Source organism: Grammomys surdaster, unplaced genomic scaffold, assembly GCF_004785775.1.
Source record: "Grammomys surdaster isolate TR1022 unplaced genomic scaffold, NIH_TR_1.0 62, whole genome shotgun sequence".
In the NCBI taxonomy this organism is placed as follows: domain Eukaryota; kingdom Metazoa; phylum Chordata; class Mammalia; order Rodentia; family Muridae; genus Grammomys; species Grammomys surdaster.
In genome coordinates, this window is record NW_021604564.1 from 22,616,441 (window position 1) to 22,632,652 (window position 16,212).

Consider the following 16,212-nt stretch of genomic DNA (forward strand, 5'->3'; position numbering starts at 1 on the left):
TAGATGTATGGTAGGTAATCTTCAACATCAGCCTGGCTTCATTTGGAGTCACCTAGGAGACTCATTTCTGGGATTGTCTATGAAGATGTTTCAGAGAGGCTTAAAGGAGCAGGAAAGACTCACCTGGAGTGTCAGTGGTATCATCCACAAACTGGGGTGCTAGACTGAATGGCATTGGGAAGGTGGAGGAAGTCAGCCGAGAACCAGCATCTATCTCTCTCTGTTTCCTTACCGTGGACACATGGTGTTGAGAGGTCTTCCTCTCCTGCTGCCATGCCTGCCCCACCCTCATGTACCTTATCTCCCCCAATATAAACCCAGGTAAACTTATGTCTTATATCCTATAGGCTGCCTCTTGTTGGGAATTTGGTCCCAGCAATAAGAGGAGTAACCAATATAGGAAGTGACCTGCTATAGCTTTGTATAGGATTCTAGTGGGTATATAAATGCATGCTAGATACCCCAAAATAGTACACATACATCGCCCTTGACTTCCTCTTCTGAGAACTGTCAGGAGTGTCGGCTTGTATTTAGCTGTTGACTGCATGCTGGAGAGCTTTCTAGAAGCTAGTAAGGCCTTGGAAGCAAGGCAGCAGGTCTAGTTCTCCACAGCACTTCCATTCCTTTCCTCTTCTTAATACTCAGCACCCCTTTCTTAATATTCTTTTGCCTCATTAGATTATAAAGTCCGTTAATGACAAAGACTTGGGCGTTAAATCTACAAAACTTTGAATAGGGCTTGGGAAGTAGGAGATGTGAAGCTGTTGAATGTGGATCTTGAGAAATTATTGATGTTTACAGATATCATGAAACATAATCATGAAACAGTATTTACATTATATTCCTACCCTAGAAAAAAACATTTGCATAAAAATTGGAAATTTAGTCATAGCAAAGAAGCCATTTCCATGGCTGAGCTCATGTTTATAGCTAATGTTTGTGACTTTTTCCAAACTTTGAGAACTTAAGATTTCACATATTTTTAATAAAAATGTATTATCTTTGAAATAATTAAGCACTGACATTTTAAGAATTTGACCAAAAACTAGCATTTTTTTTTCTAAAGAAAATTAAAGACGAAGATCACACTAGGCTCTAAGACTTTGAGATTGTAGTAGTCTGAATGAACCCGGTTCCTCGAGACTCATAAGGAGTAACATTATTGGAACTGTGGTCTTGTTGGAGGAAGAGTGGCCCTGGGCTGGGAGGAGGCTTTGAAGTTTCAAAAGCACAAGCCAGGCCTAGTGGCTCACCATCTCGTCCTGCTGTATGCAGAGCCACATATAGAACTCTCAGCTACCTCTCCAGCATTGTGTCTGCCTACATGCCATCATGCTTCCTGCCATGATAACAAAAAACTACACCTCTGAATTTTAAGCTAGCCCAAATTAAATGTTTTCTGCATTAGAAATGATGTGGTCATGATGTCTCTTGAGAGCAACATCACCCTAACTAAGTTAGAGAAGGAGTTGGTGACTGGGGGAGACTTGTGACAAGAAGAGCCAGCTGAAAGCTCAGCCTCTCATGGATGGGGCTCTGTAATGGAATAATGGAGGGGGAGAGGACTTGATGGTGGGAAGTAAGGACAAGACTTCAGCTTCCTACTCCTGGCTGTGTGGTGTGTGGGAGAGCTCGCTTTGACACAGCTACCGCAAGCTAGACTTTCTGTCAGTTGCTAACACAGAGACACATGCACATAGACACCTGTGCAGGGACATTCACCTTACTTTAGCTGCTCTGTGTGACATCCTGTGGAGAACTTAGCATCACAGAACCTCCGAGCAAAGTCATTCTACTCTCTGATTTTTAAATCAGAAGTGTGAATTTCTTCAAATGTAGTACCTGTCAAATTCTTTGAGCTCAGACTCACAGACAGCTCTCTAGAGGGTAGTAATATTGTTCTAACTTGGCTATGTAACTTATACATTATGATACGGGTTGATGTTTTATCTGTTCCAATCTGCATTCAGGAATATGTTATGAAGTCACCTCATTGCTATGTATGTTTATATGTGTAGAAAACTCATTACTTGAATGTTGAGTTATTTAGCAATATTATTAGCAATAAATGGACACATGTAGCTGAGCCTTGCATTAGTTTCCTTTTATTGCTGTGATGAAACACTGATTGGAAGTAGCTGGCAGGAGATGGGATGAAGATTCCAGAGTGTTAGCATCCTTAAAAGCAGGGAAGCATGGTGGCAAATGGAGAGCTGGTGTTTTGATACACAAGCACACAGTGGAGAGAGAAACTGGAAATGAGGTCTTTAAACAGTGACTGATTTCTTCCAATAACACCATAATACCTCCCAAACATCCCCAAACAAAGCCATGGGGATTAAGTGACCAGATACATCGGTCTATAAGGGAGATTCTCAGGCAAACCACCACACTTAAATGTAAAGGCTTATTGTTATAACTTTAGTATATGATTCCCTTGTTTTTAACTGAGACTATGAGGAAAAATATTCAGAATACCACTGAAAATTAACTGTAGACTGTTACGTGTATACTGGACTGACATCTTACACCTGTACTTGTGTCATCTCCTTCCTTCCTTCCTATCTAACTCCTTCACATATACATACACACATGTAAATGTATTCTTGTGTTTATTATACATATAAACATATTGTCAGATTATCTATCTACTACATGTATATGTATTCATATATGTATTTGAGTAGTCATATACATGTAACTTAGACAAATTTGTTCTTTACTATCAACAGTGAAGCTTTGACTTCATTGTATGAGAGTAAATACAATTGATTTCTCTAGAAATGGCCACTATTTCATATGGTCTGTGCCCAGTTCAAGGTAAGAAAGACATTCTGATACAATGTTCAGCAAGACTTAATAAGAAGACAGAGTGAGACAGCGAAGATCTTCTGGTGTGAGAAGCAATAGATTACTTAGACAGCACTTCCTCTGTATCACAGCATTTTGATCAATTCAGGATAACAATGTCTTCTATGTTTTGCCCCATTGTGGCATCTACATGCTACCCTAGAAAAGGAAGATGAGCTTAAACAACAATTACTGCAATCACCATCAAGTGCTATGTGCTTACAACTGCTATGTGCTTACCACCCACACATAGTAGGTATTTAATGCATACACCAACACTGTAAGGAACTAAACATTTTTTTACTCATTCAACTATTACTTAGCCCACATAATGTTTCAGAAATGAACTAATATGTGTTCTTATTATTAGATTTGCTTTAAGAGCTTGTAAGACAGCTCAGTGGCTAAAGATGCTTGACATACAAGCCTGATGACTTGAGTTTGATCTCTAGAGCCCACTTTAGATGAAAGAAGAGAGAAAACTTCAAAAGTTGTTCTCTCAACTCTACTTGTGCACCATGGCTTATGTAAATAAACCAATAAATAAAAATTTGTTAAAATGTTACCTAATGACATGTGATATAAAAATATACAAGAAAGGGAAGAGGGTGTGCTTGTTAGTTTTAACTGTCAACATGACACAGCAATTAAGGGGAAGAGAGCCCCTCAATTAAGAAATTTTCTAGATCAGATTGGCTTGTAGTTATGTCTATAGAGGGATTGTCTTGATTGTTAATTGACCCAGACAACTGTTGGTAACACCATTCCCTAGGCTAGGCTCTGAACTATATGAGAGTTAAAAAAAGCTAAATAGGTACAAAACAAGCAAGCAGGTAAGGATATGTTTATTTTCATTGTTCTTGTACTGCTTTGAGTTCCTGCCCTGACTTTTCCAAACCAATGGACTGTAACTTGAAGTTTTAAGCTAAATAATCTGGGCTTTCTTATCTCACTTCTTGTCATACTTTTTTATTACAGCTATAGAACAGCAGAATAGGAGTGAAGAGGAGACAAGGTGGTAGAATTTGGTGTCATTTTTAACAAATGCAATACTGTTGTTTGAGAGAGGTCAGTGTGTGTAACTGGAAAGGATGACATGATGGAGAGAGGACTGTGCGTCTGAGGAAGAAGAGCCCAGTGTTCAAGGGACAGGGGGCTGCCCTGAATGATCCTTACAATAACATGTGCCGAGGCTGGAGTTAGGAGACGAGTTAGACACAACGGCTCAAAGAACACGGAGCTGACCTGTGATGCCTAGAACACGGTGCGCCAAGGCTGAACTTGTGAGGTGAGGCAGACACTAATAGAATGAAATCAGACCTGAGCACATCCTCTGGAAAGTTCTGAATGGGAAACTGGTATGAAACCGATTCGAGTTTCCAAAAGGATCCCTTTCCCCACAACGTGTCCAAACTAGGGCCAAAGGCAAAATGAGGGACATCACTGGAGGTTGACACCATCAAATGGGAAAGAAGTGATGGGGTGAATACTGGAGAGATGGAAATAGACAGGAAAATGTCCTTGATGTTTTGTGAACTAGATAACTGGGCCTTGGGACTGCTAAGGAAATCACTTGACATAACCAGCCTTGGGAGGGAAGCAGGCATCCTTAGACACAGGCTATCCTGGCCTCCAGTTCTCAGACGACTTCTATAACTTCTTGCTGTAAAAAATGACACATACTAAAGAAAAGAAATTTTCAAGTAAAATTTCCACTTCACAGCATTCATGATATTTTAGGAAATTGTGTTTTGTGCTATATTACATGTTGAGACAAAAGAAGAGTGACAACAAGAAGCGAAGAAAGCGACAGCAACAGCGAATGTTTGGAGAGCCTCTGAGGAGTCCTTCACAGGGCGAAAGGAGGGTTTTCTTTCCAGTTGGCCAAGATTGCCAAAATGACCTCATGTGAGGAAGAATTTAAATCCAGGAGAAGGATTCACAGTTTCCACTTTGATTCTGTATGTACAAAGAGAACATTGTGCATCCTGTACTATAAAACAAACATATTGAGCTGGCTTCTCATAGCCTTGGCCACAGCAGGTACATTCTAAACTTTTCTAGTGATCTCATATAAAGTGATAGCTCAGGAAAAACATAAACATATAAACACAAGCACACAGTGGCAGACAAACACATAAACACACATTAACACAAACATACATGCACAAACACAGTAACACACACAACTACAATGTAAGGAAAACAAGGACAAACACGCAATAGACACACATACAAGTATAACATACACACTGGAACACACAGATTCATGCAAACATATATACACACAGAGACACACAAAACATCAACATAAGCATTTTTTTTTTTTTTTGGTTTTTCAAGACAGGGTTTCTCTGTATAGCCCTGGCTATCCTGGAACTCACTCTGTAGACCAGGCTGGCCTCGAACTCAGAAATCTACCTGCCTCTGCCTCCCAAGTGCTGGGATTAAAGGTGTGCGCCACCACCACCAGGCAAACATAAGCATTTTTAAAACTAGTGTTTATCTCTGTAATTTTTATAATAAATTCTGGAATCTGACACTGCATTTTATTTATTCATTGTTTTTAATACTACTAACAAGCCTCTAGATTGAATACCAAGCCTACTAATGGGTGGCTGAGCAGAGCTTCAGAGAGAGCTGAGTAGAGAACTGCCTAAAAGGAACTGTATCCATGTGCATCTTCCCAGCTAGTACTGTGACACAGTCATTCTGAGAATGTCCATAGCTCTAGAGCAACCAAGTCTGGGCTGAGAAGACAGAGCTGTGTCTCAATACATTTCTCAACCCATTCAAATTTTGAAGACACCCACTATTGCCAACAGGTAGATGACACTGGTAAAGTGTGGGAAAATCGAGTACCTCAGGATAAAACCCAACTGAGGTGGAGGCAAGGCACAAGAACAACTTCAGATTGGTGGCAATCCCTTCCCCTAAAGCCTGGGCCTGGGAGAAGTTGTGGGCCAGGCATGGCCTGACTCTGGTAAGAAAGATCTGACAACTGCTAAATTTAGCAATTATACCTAGAAACAACACACACACACACACACACACACACACACACACAGAGAGAGAGAGAGAGAGATACAGAGAAAGAGACAGGGAGACAGAGAGACAGAAAGACAGAGAAAAACAGAGACAGACAGGCACACATGGGGGGATGGACACATTGAGAAAGCTGGACTACACACAGGACACCAGGTGTGCGTGCCTCCTTAGGGCTCCGAGTCAGCTGACTTTTCCAAGGGGAAATTACGCACCTGGGCCAGATCTAATCATGTGATGACTGCAGAGCTCTGCACCAGCTGGTCACTGAAAAGGTCAGGGAAGCAGCTTTGGCCTGCAGGAAGGCCAGCAGCCATATCCTGAATGGTGGAGGAGGGAATCCCTGAGGAAGACACTGTGAGAAATGACTAGGAGAAGGTACAGACCTGGCCTTTGTCCTCTGGTCACAAGTCCTGGTCTTTGTCTTCTGGTCACAAGGTAATAGGTTGTGCCAAAGGTCAGCTTGCAGGAACTAGCCCAACACCCTGAACTCCACTGGATGTACCCCAAGCCCAGGAAAGAAGAGTGAAGAAGAGAAAGACTGTTGGTAAAGGGGAAGGCTGTGTAACACATCATCCTATACTTTAAATATCCTTTACACAGCAGGTTAAGCACATATCCATACCATATATGGTTTGTTTATAACTGAAGAAGAGGCTCTGAGGAGGCCTAGCCTTTGTACAGCATAGGACCTGAACTCAAGTCTCCTTCTGACCTGGCCCACTTCCTTCCTTAGAAGTGTGTCCTTTTAGAAAAGGACTGTCCCTGCCTTTGTTACTGTCCACACGTCTCTGCTCAGTGCTCTGCTCCAGAGCACAAGAACCTAGAATCTCTACCAATGCTCACCCTCTGCAGATATTAAGTGGACTCCAGCCCCTCCTCGCTTGGATTTCAACTTGTGCAAACTGTAGAACCCATCTCTCCTGCTTCATCTTGGCACATTTGTTGACAATTTGTTATACCATATGTCTTGTATTAGGAACAGAATGTATTTAATCAATCTGAAATCAAAATAAACTGCTAGATGCATTAAGATGTGGGATGGTTGATTCCATTCCTCTAGCTGCTTTGTTATTTAGACATGTAGAGGTAACTCTCTCCTATTATAGCCCCGGGGCTGATGTGATCACAGTGACGGATGCAAGCACAGTGACTGTGGTGCCTGCCATTAAGGGAGTATGGAAGTCACAGAGAAACAAATTTGAGGGTAAAGATGGTGAATTTAATTTAGTAGAGATAAATAAAGTTTGGGCTGCTGGGAACCATTCCAACTGATGGGACACAGAAAGCGGAGATGCAAAAGTAGGCTCAGAGAGGAACCCTGACGCAGGGCTAGATGTCGTCAGCACATGCTGTTGAAGGAGGCATGTTCTCTTTAAAGAATAGAGGGCTAAGAGACAACTAGAAACCAGAAAACACACAGGTGGATCTCAGGAGACAATAAACAGGAAGTAAAAAGCTGAGAACACCAAAAATTTAGACAAATGAGAACCGATACCACACCAAAAGAGATTTCATAAAAATGTCAATGGGAAATTCTTCTATCTCTTACAACCAGTGCCCTGTACCAATTATGATAAAAGAGCTGAGTCTGATGACGTGTGTTGATCAGTGAAGCTCAGAACAGCATCAGCAAATCAATATGGGAAATTTTAAAACCACATATAGCATTTAGAAGCATTCATCATACATAAACTCTGAATAGAAATGAAGCTAAGGTTGAAAAAGGGGTATAAGACATTAACCAAGGGGTGTCATTTACTGGTTTTCTGTTAATAAATTCCATTAGTGGTACTGGACATAAGTCTCTGGTAATGGTGAGAATAGATATACACATAATGATTGAATTGAGGTTCCAGCCTCCTCAGAGGCTCCTCTTCATGTTATAAGCAAACCATACATGATATGGATGTGTGTATATGTATCTACATCATAAGCAAATAAGCTAGATTTTTTAATTTTTCATTAAATTAACTAATATGTTTTCTTGAAAACTCAAAATACTTTGGAAGTATGAACTTATTCATTATTTTTACAGTTTCTTGGAAATTAATTTATCATTAATTTTTTCAATAGGAAACAGCCTAGCTCTTAAGTCTATCTTTTGAATTCTCATAAAACCAATAAGCAAATGTGCGTGTGTGTTATGTGAATAGTTATATATAAAGTGTCATCTTACTGTATATTACATTAACTGTCAGACACAATGTTTAAGATTGTACGTACTTAACTCAAGGCTACAGCAAGAATAGTCTATTGCAGGAAGATTTACCAGGGTGAATTCACAATAGCCTAAAGGGCAGACAGTTGCATCCAAGGTCTTTTAAAATATATTCACATAAATCAAAGAATTTCCATTTCCTCAACACAATAGAAGCCTTGTTTTTGCAAGAGGATCTGCAGGGTGGACGGGTGAAGACTGCTCTCTCTGAGGAGCAAGTGTGGGGCAAGAGGCTGTCTTTTACTAAATATAACACAAACACCGAATTCAGGAGGAATCTTAGGTTCATAAAATAGCACAGAAAGCATGGTGTCTGACAGCCTCAGGGTCTTCAGAAAAATAGGCTACTATGTACAAAGGTCAATTCAGAGCTACAACTGGGGCATTTTGGAATTCTAAAGCTTAATGACTTAAAATAGTGTTCAAAACCAGAAGCCTTGCTACTTAATACTGTTTTGAATTAACCCTTTAGAGGGTGCCTTCTGTTTCTTACCAATCCTGGTTAGAATTCTGCATCTGATCTTCAAGCTTTTCCAGCTATGGTCTCCACTATTCTCCATCCCAAGCATAACTGAGAAAGAAGTGAATTCTGTGCAGTGGGTGACATCCAGCATCTCAGTGCACTCTCCAGAACACTACAGCATCCTGGTACACATCCCACAACACCCCACCACCCCAGTATACTCCCTGCAGTACTACAACCTCCCAGTCCACTTCCAATATTGTCCTAGCATCCCTACCCACGCCAGCTCTAAGCTGCCAATGTCATCATTCATTTTCTCAGTCACACCCAGACATTGACTCAGATTGTGACACTGGGCTAAAGTATATTAGCGGTGTAGAAAGGAATGTTCTAGAACAGTGGTTCTCAGCCTTCCTTATACTGCAACCATTGAATATATATTGTGGCGACCCACACCCATACAATATTTCTGTTGCTACTTCATGACTGTAATTTTGCTACTGTTATGAATTGTAATGTAAATAAATATCTGTATTTTCTGATGGTCTTAAGTGACTCCTGTGAAAGAGTTATTGGACCCTCCATAGGGGTCGAAAACCACAGGTTGAGAACCACTATACTAGAAGTTTAATAATGAGCTCAATGCGGCGTCTGAGATTAAAGGGGGTGCATGTGGTTTTCAGGTTTGACACTGAGGGCTTTGGGGACTGATCTGTTGAGTTGCCTACTTAGGAAGATATGGGAGTTCAGTAGCAAGAGATGATCGTGGCTTGCAAAGTCTCTTTTTCAGGCTAGTGTACTCAATGCTAGAGCTTATTTCTTACCCTCATTACGTCATTTCATCATCACAAGGGGCTTGCCCCATGCCTCAAATATGCTGTCAATTTTGTCTCTTATTTCAGGCTCTATTTCTGAAAGATCTTCTTATTGACATTGCTTCAAGGAGCAAGGATACTGAAGTCCCAATCTGAAGAATGCTGAAGAGTCTCCCGAACAAGGAAGAAAGGCACACTTCCTTAAAACAAACAAATGAACAAACAAACAAAGCCAAACTTTTTTGACGGAACATTTCCAGCTCTTCCCCTGCATCATGCATCCAGGGCACTGTCCGACCCTCTCAGCCTATTGAGTTACACTGGTCTAGAGTCCACTGTGACCCTGTGAATGTACTCTTCACTGATTGCACCTTTTGTAAATGGCAGGAAGGGTAAGGTCAAGGCAATTATAAGTTATATTGAGAATTACAACCAAGGGGGTCTCAAATGACCTAACTGAAAGTTTCTCCCACTTTAGCCCCACAATATACCTGATTGTACTAAACCCCTGCCAAAGGGACCAGGCATAACCTCTGCTTATCTTTGAATTCAGTGATAGCTGCTCATGAGATTACTCAAGGAGACTCCTCATCTTCTCCCCAGGAGCCATGAAGCACCATCCTCCTACCCAATACTCCAAAGCACCTCCTCCCTTGCCCACCTGTCACTGAGTACCACCACGAGGCATAGGTGACATCCTTCGCACGAACCTGAACCTGCACTGTGCTGGCCTCTCCTGTGATTCTGGGTGCTAGATGCTGTGGCTCTCATACTCCAAGAGAAGGAACCTTCATTCTCCTCTGGGTCCTAAAGAAGCTGGACAGCGTTACCCTTCTCCACCGTGGCCAAAGCAAGAATACCTTCCTTGGCTTTTCTTTATCAATTTGTGCCCCTTATCTCACTGTACTATGTATTGGGGAAAGCGTTTTTTCTACAGCATAGACAGAAATTGGAGTTGTACACAGCTCTGTGATTTCTCCAGGGTTTGTTATGTCATCTTGGATAAGTAGTGAGTTAGCTTTGTGCACTGAGTGTCTGCATTTTTTTTTTTTTTTGCCTTTTGAAAAAATTTGGGTAAGCTTATATTTTGATCACAAGAAGCACTTTCTTTGTAGAATGGAAATACTCTTGTTTTGTTTGGTTTTTAACTTTGAATTTTCATTTTTTTTTACTTTTATTTTTTAATTTTTTTCTTATTGGATATTTTCTTTATTTACATTTCAAATGTTATTTCCTTTCCTGGTTCCCACTCCCCCCTCCCAGAACTCCCCTATCCCATCCCCCTTCCCCTGCTTCTCAGTGCAATTTTCCTGAGTTGTGTATAGACAAAAAGAGTATTTTCCTCTATTACTGGAAGTAGTCTTTTGGTCTATACGCAACTCAGGAAAATTGCACCAAGAAGAATGCTTGTAATGGAGTGGTTACAAGAAGACAACACAGCTGTGATTGAGAGCTACAGAAGTCTCTATTCTGTCTGCCAGCTGATGGTGACATGGCTATTCTGTACTCTCTGCCTCTGGCCTTACTAGCATGCCATGTTTCTTATTAATACACTTCTTCATTTTGATTTGCTTATGTAGCTAGTTAGAAGTTAGCAAGCTTGGAGTTCATTAGAGATAGAACTCTCTCAGTTACCAGGAAAGTCTCACTACAGCCTCTTCTTAGAAAGTGAAATATCAAGTAAGAGGATAGAGAAAGACTCAGGATATCTGCTTTTAAAGATTTAAAATGCCTCTCCAGAAAAATGACCACGGGTCAGAGAGACAGGAAAAGGGAAATATAGCTGGATTTTATGGAGCCCATGAGAAAGTTATTTCTTTCAGGAAAGCTTGGCTACATATAGATTTTCTTAAAAAAAAAACAGTTATTTTCTTGTTTTTTAAATTCTCCTATGTGCCTGTTCCTATGTGCATGTGCATGATTTGTTTTGAGACAGGATTTTTTTGATGGTCTGGAAGTTGCCCAGTAGGTCAGACTGGCTGGCCAGTAAGTTGCAGGGATTCATTTGTCTCTTTTTCCCCCAGGGCTGGGATTATCATCACATGCCATCCACATAGGTTTGTTTGTTTGTTTGTTTGTTTGTTTGTTTGTTTTTAAATCCTGAGTTCTAGATAGTGAGCCCAGGTCCTTGTTGTTGCAAGACAAATACTTTACCACCTGAACTGTCTTCCCCAGGCTCTCTTTAATTCTTTTCAATGTGCTCATGACTTTTGGCCAAAATAATGTGATCTGAGTTGTATTTCTGGTCCTGGGTAGACATATGCTCCAAAGGATTGTGGGGTTAACAACTAGTAGAAGTCATTCGGTAAAGGAAAAAGACAAACGATTACCCTCTCCCTGAAGAGTCACTCTAAGTAAGTGTCAACCACCTGGACATGAAACACCCCTCAAGAAAGCTGTTCCAGAAACTTTAAGAAACAAAATAAAGCCTTCCTCACTATGAAGGTCAGCACAATGATCTGTCTGGCCACTGTCTATTCTCTCTCTGTGAGATTGTTTTCCTCTGAGTGCTTACTTCAGCCACTTCCTCTGTTATCACTCTGTGGTAAACTCTGCCTCCTCTACTGTGCTCTGTGAGTCTCTTCTGCAGAGAACACAAGGGCTGGGGAAGTCAGAGCATACACTCAGAACACTGACAGACAACATCCTCCCAACCCCATGATGAAGCCATGGATGTAACCACCACATTGTTTTCAGAAGGGAAATTTTTAACACAAATTTTAGCTACCTCCAATTCCTGCTGCATTTTTTTCTTGTTTTTTCCTTTGGTAATTTAGAGATGTGTAAGATGAGTAAGAATAGTCAAGTCTCAAAAATCTACAGCATGGTGTCTCTCTACAGCAATAAAACCCTAACCACGACAGGGAGCGAAGGCTTTATTTGGCTTATACTTTCACAGCACTGTTGATCACTGAAGGAAGTCAGGACAGAAACTCAGACAGTGAGGATCCTGGAGGCAGGAGCAGATGCAGAAGCTATGGAGGTTGCTTCCTCTTCATGGTTTGCTCAGCCTGCTTTCTTATATAAACCAAGACCTCTCCCATAATGAACTGGGTCTCCCATATCAATTACTAATTAAGAAAATGTCTTACAGCTGGATTATATGGAGGCATTTTCTGACTTGAGGTCCTCTTCTTTCAGAGAACTCTAGTTTGTGTCAAGTTGACATAAGATTAGCTAGTACAGTATCCTTGGATATAGTAAAGTGATTACTATATGGCTCTTTTCTTGCCTCATTAATGTTTACTGTTGTATTCTATACACAACTCTTACTGAATACATAGTAAAGCAGCTGAACTGTTGCTCTCATTAATTCTATTTTCAGCCCCTTTGCTGTGCTGGCAAAACTGTTTCTGAAAACAGGAAATATAAAAGATGTTTTTCAGCTTTTCCAAAGTGACCTCATGATCTTGTCTGGGTCTCTCTTGACCTTGCAGTAGATTGTGACCCTTGACCCACATTCATGCATTCTCCCTGTGTTAACTAAGAGAACTGGCTCAGTTTCCACTCAAGGTGAAAGTTCGAAGAGGTAGGGAAGTTCAGGACACTGTAGATTCCTAATAGTATTTCATTCCATGACCACACGTTGCTGTTAGTTTCTAATGTAAAATTGTAATATCTAAACCCTATGAAATTTATTACTGACCACTGAATTATTTTCAGTGTTCATCCAGCCCAAGGCTATGATATCAAGTGAAATCATTCATTCCTCCATTCATTCATCATCTACTGAGGAATTATTGTGCTACTTATACAACTTAAGAGTCTGTTTTCCATTTGACTCTGGTCATATTATGTTTGTTACATTTGATGAAACAATCTAACCACATATCTGTGCATAAACATGCTTGTAAGCCTCCCTGTGATGGACCAACAGGAACTGCAGCGTACACAGGACTTCTCCACTGCCAACCAAAGAGATATTTCTCCTGTGCCAGCTGCTTTTTGATATCTTAGAGCATGACTCCATACAGAACACCACAGTTCGGATCTAGCTTCTTTGAAGAGAGAAGAGGAATACAGTCAACAATGTCTCTAGGCAGATCAGAGTGGAAGAGGCTACGGGGATGAAAGAATGGTTCCCCAGAGAGAACAGAAGGGAGGGCAGGATTGCAGTCAGCGTTTATAGATGTAGTGACTAGTATGCAGGTCATTAGAAAATACTTCTTTGAGACTTGAGGACACAGAGAGAGGTTCGGCTCCTTGGGCCTGGGTGACAGAAGGTTTGCAGATTCCTAAACAGAGAAACCCAATTTTGTGGAAAACATGGTGGACTTTTAAAGAGCAAGGGAAAGAGAGAGCCTAGGACCACAGTGCGATGAGACAGAAGATCCAGCAATAAAGGAGAATTTGACTCCTCGGTGATATCACTCAGTATTATCAGGAGTGATACCCTTATACTCTGGCTGGAGATGCCAATGAAAGATTTTAGTACATCAATATTATTATGTTATTAGGCTAAGCCAGCATTTTGCCTGCTTCCTAAGAGAGACAGCATTTCTGTCTTGTTAGTTTAATTGGATAATTTATTTCTTTATTAGAATGATTGAAAATATTAGCATGATGTTCAAAAGATATCATAGGCAAATGGGCTTCATAATTTACTTGAGAAAAGCTTTATCCTAGGTACAGAGCCAGACCTCAAAAGAGTAACTGTTGAGCAGGCTGTGTCTCACTCACTTACAGTTACTTCACGTTGTACAGAACAGCAGCTTCAGGCAGGAGCCTGCTCCAGTGGCTCTATGGATCTCGTTGGCTCCAATTTGTTGTGTAGCAGAGTTTTTTTTTTTTTGGCTCCATTTCAGTGCAGACTCCGAGGTAGGAGGGCTCAGTGCGTCCTTGTGTGTGTAGATTCCACCTCATGTCAGGCATCATCAGGAGGCACAGACTGCCAGACAACTTAGACCTAAAGGTGAAACCAGTGTTGCCCTACAAATCCATCAAAGCAAACTGATTAAAATTCTATCAGGAAAACCAGGCACCAGGACCTCATAATGTCAGATTGCTGACAACCCTACAAGCTGTCATGTGACCACCTGGTGAGTGCATCAAGGGACCATCAGGCTGAGAACTCCCAAGTGCTCCCAAGCACCCCGTTCAGCACAGGCCCTGAGATTGACATGTCCTCCTGAACTGTATCTATCCACTCATCCTTCTGGACCTGGCCTTACATCTCATCTCTGTGGCCCTGTGGCTCTATGGTCCTAAACCTTGTGTCCACAAGTGGATTCAGCCCATCAGCCTGGGTCAACTATGCCACCCTATGACTTGGCGCTGGGGTTTCACCCACTTTCTCCAGTGTCCTGCCACTGAGCTCTCTCTACCCTCTGTCAGTCCTCAGTCTCCACTGAGTCTCCTTTGGAATCCTTGAACAGGGTTACTTTTTCTTCACACCTTTTCCAGGTGTTCTTAGGCTATACATATACTTATATATTAGAATTGGAAAAAAAAAAACAACAACAACATAAAACCATGTTTCAGCTGTCAAGTGGAGTCAGGACTACCCAGAAAATTGGACCTAACAAGATCCATGTGAATTTATCACTAGTCAATAAATTCTGGTCGGCCGCCTGTCCCTTGCATAAACAAGACAGCAAAATGAAGCGAGTGAGGAAGAGGATTTTCTGCCGATTCTGGGGAAAGATGGCAACTAATGATGCTGTTCTGAAGAGGCTGGAGCAGAAGGGTGCAGAGGCGGATCAGATCATTGAGTATCTCAAGCAGCAGGTTGCTCTTCTCAAGGAGAAAGCAATTTTGCAGGCAACTTTGAGAGAAGAAAAGAAACTTCGAGTTGAAAATGCTAAACTGAAAAAAGAAATAGAAGAACTAAAGCAAGAGCTGATTCAGGCAGACATTCACAATGGAGTGAAGCAAGTACCTGTTCCATCGAGTACTTCACTAGAGACTAATTGTACTGTTTCTGAAAGCGTGATACGGTCTCCATCAGTAACAACCACCATCTCTTCTGGTACAAAAGAACAGATCGAAGGAGGGGGAGGAGAAGTAAAGAAAGTAAAAGAGAAGACTGAAAAGAAAGGAGAGAAAAAGGAGAAGAAGCAGCAGTCAGCAGCAGCAAGTGCTGACTCTAAGCCTATAGACGTGTCGCGCCTGGATCTTCGAATTGGTTGTATCGTTACTGCCAAGAAACACCCCGATGAAGATTCACTGTATGTGGAAGAAGTCGATGTGGGAGAAGCTGCCCCACGAACGGTCGTCAGCGGGCTGGTGAATCACGTTCCTCTAGAACAGATGCAAAATCGGATGGTGGTTTTACTTTGTAATCTGAAGCCTGCAAAAATGCGGGGAGTACTGTCTCAAGCAATGGTGATGTGTGCCAGTTCACCAGAGAAAGTGGAAATTCTGGCCCCTCCCCACGGGTCTGTTCCTGGAGACAGAATTACTTTTGATGCTTTCCCTGGAAAGCCTGACAAGGAGCTGAACCCTAAGAAGAAGATCTGGGGCGCAGATCCAGCCTGACCTGCACACCAAGGATGAGTGTGTGGCCACGTATAAAGGAGCTCCCTTTGAGGTGAAGGAGAAGGGAGTTTGCAGGGCCCAGACCATGGCCAATAGTGGAATTAAATAAGTGCTCTGTAACTGAAAGACACTGGCAAAACCTTAATAACAATAAAGAGAAGAAGTGTGTTTATCACTTACACATAAAATAAATAAATAAATAAATAAATTCTGACATTTTGAAAAGATATCCATTTCACCCCAGGACAATAATGGTCCTATAGGTTAAGGATATGCTAAAACAAAATGATGTCAAAGTCATGAAACTTCTTATGGTGCATGAAATCCTACAGGTGAGCTGC

The 16,212-nt window shown here is 41.4% G+C and overlaps 1 pseudogene; it reads left to right on the forward strand.

Moving 5' to 3' along the window:
* Window positions 1-15,019: 15,019 nt before the first annotated feature.
* Window positions 15,020-15,980, forward strand: LOC114618819 (annotated as a pseudogene).
* Window positions 15,981-16,212: the final 232 nt, after the last annotated feature.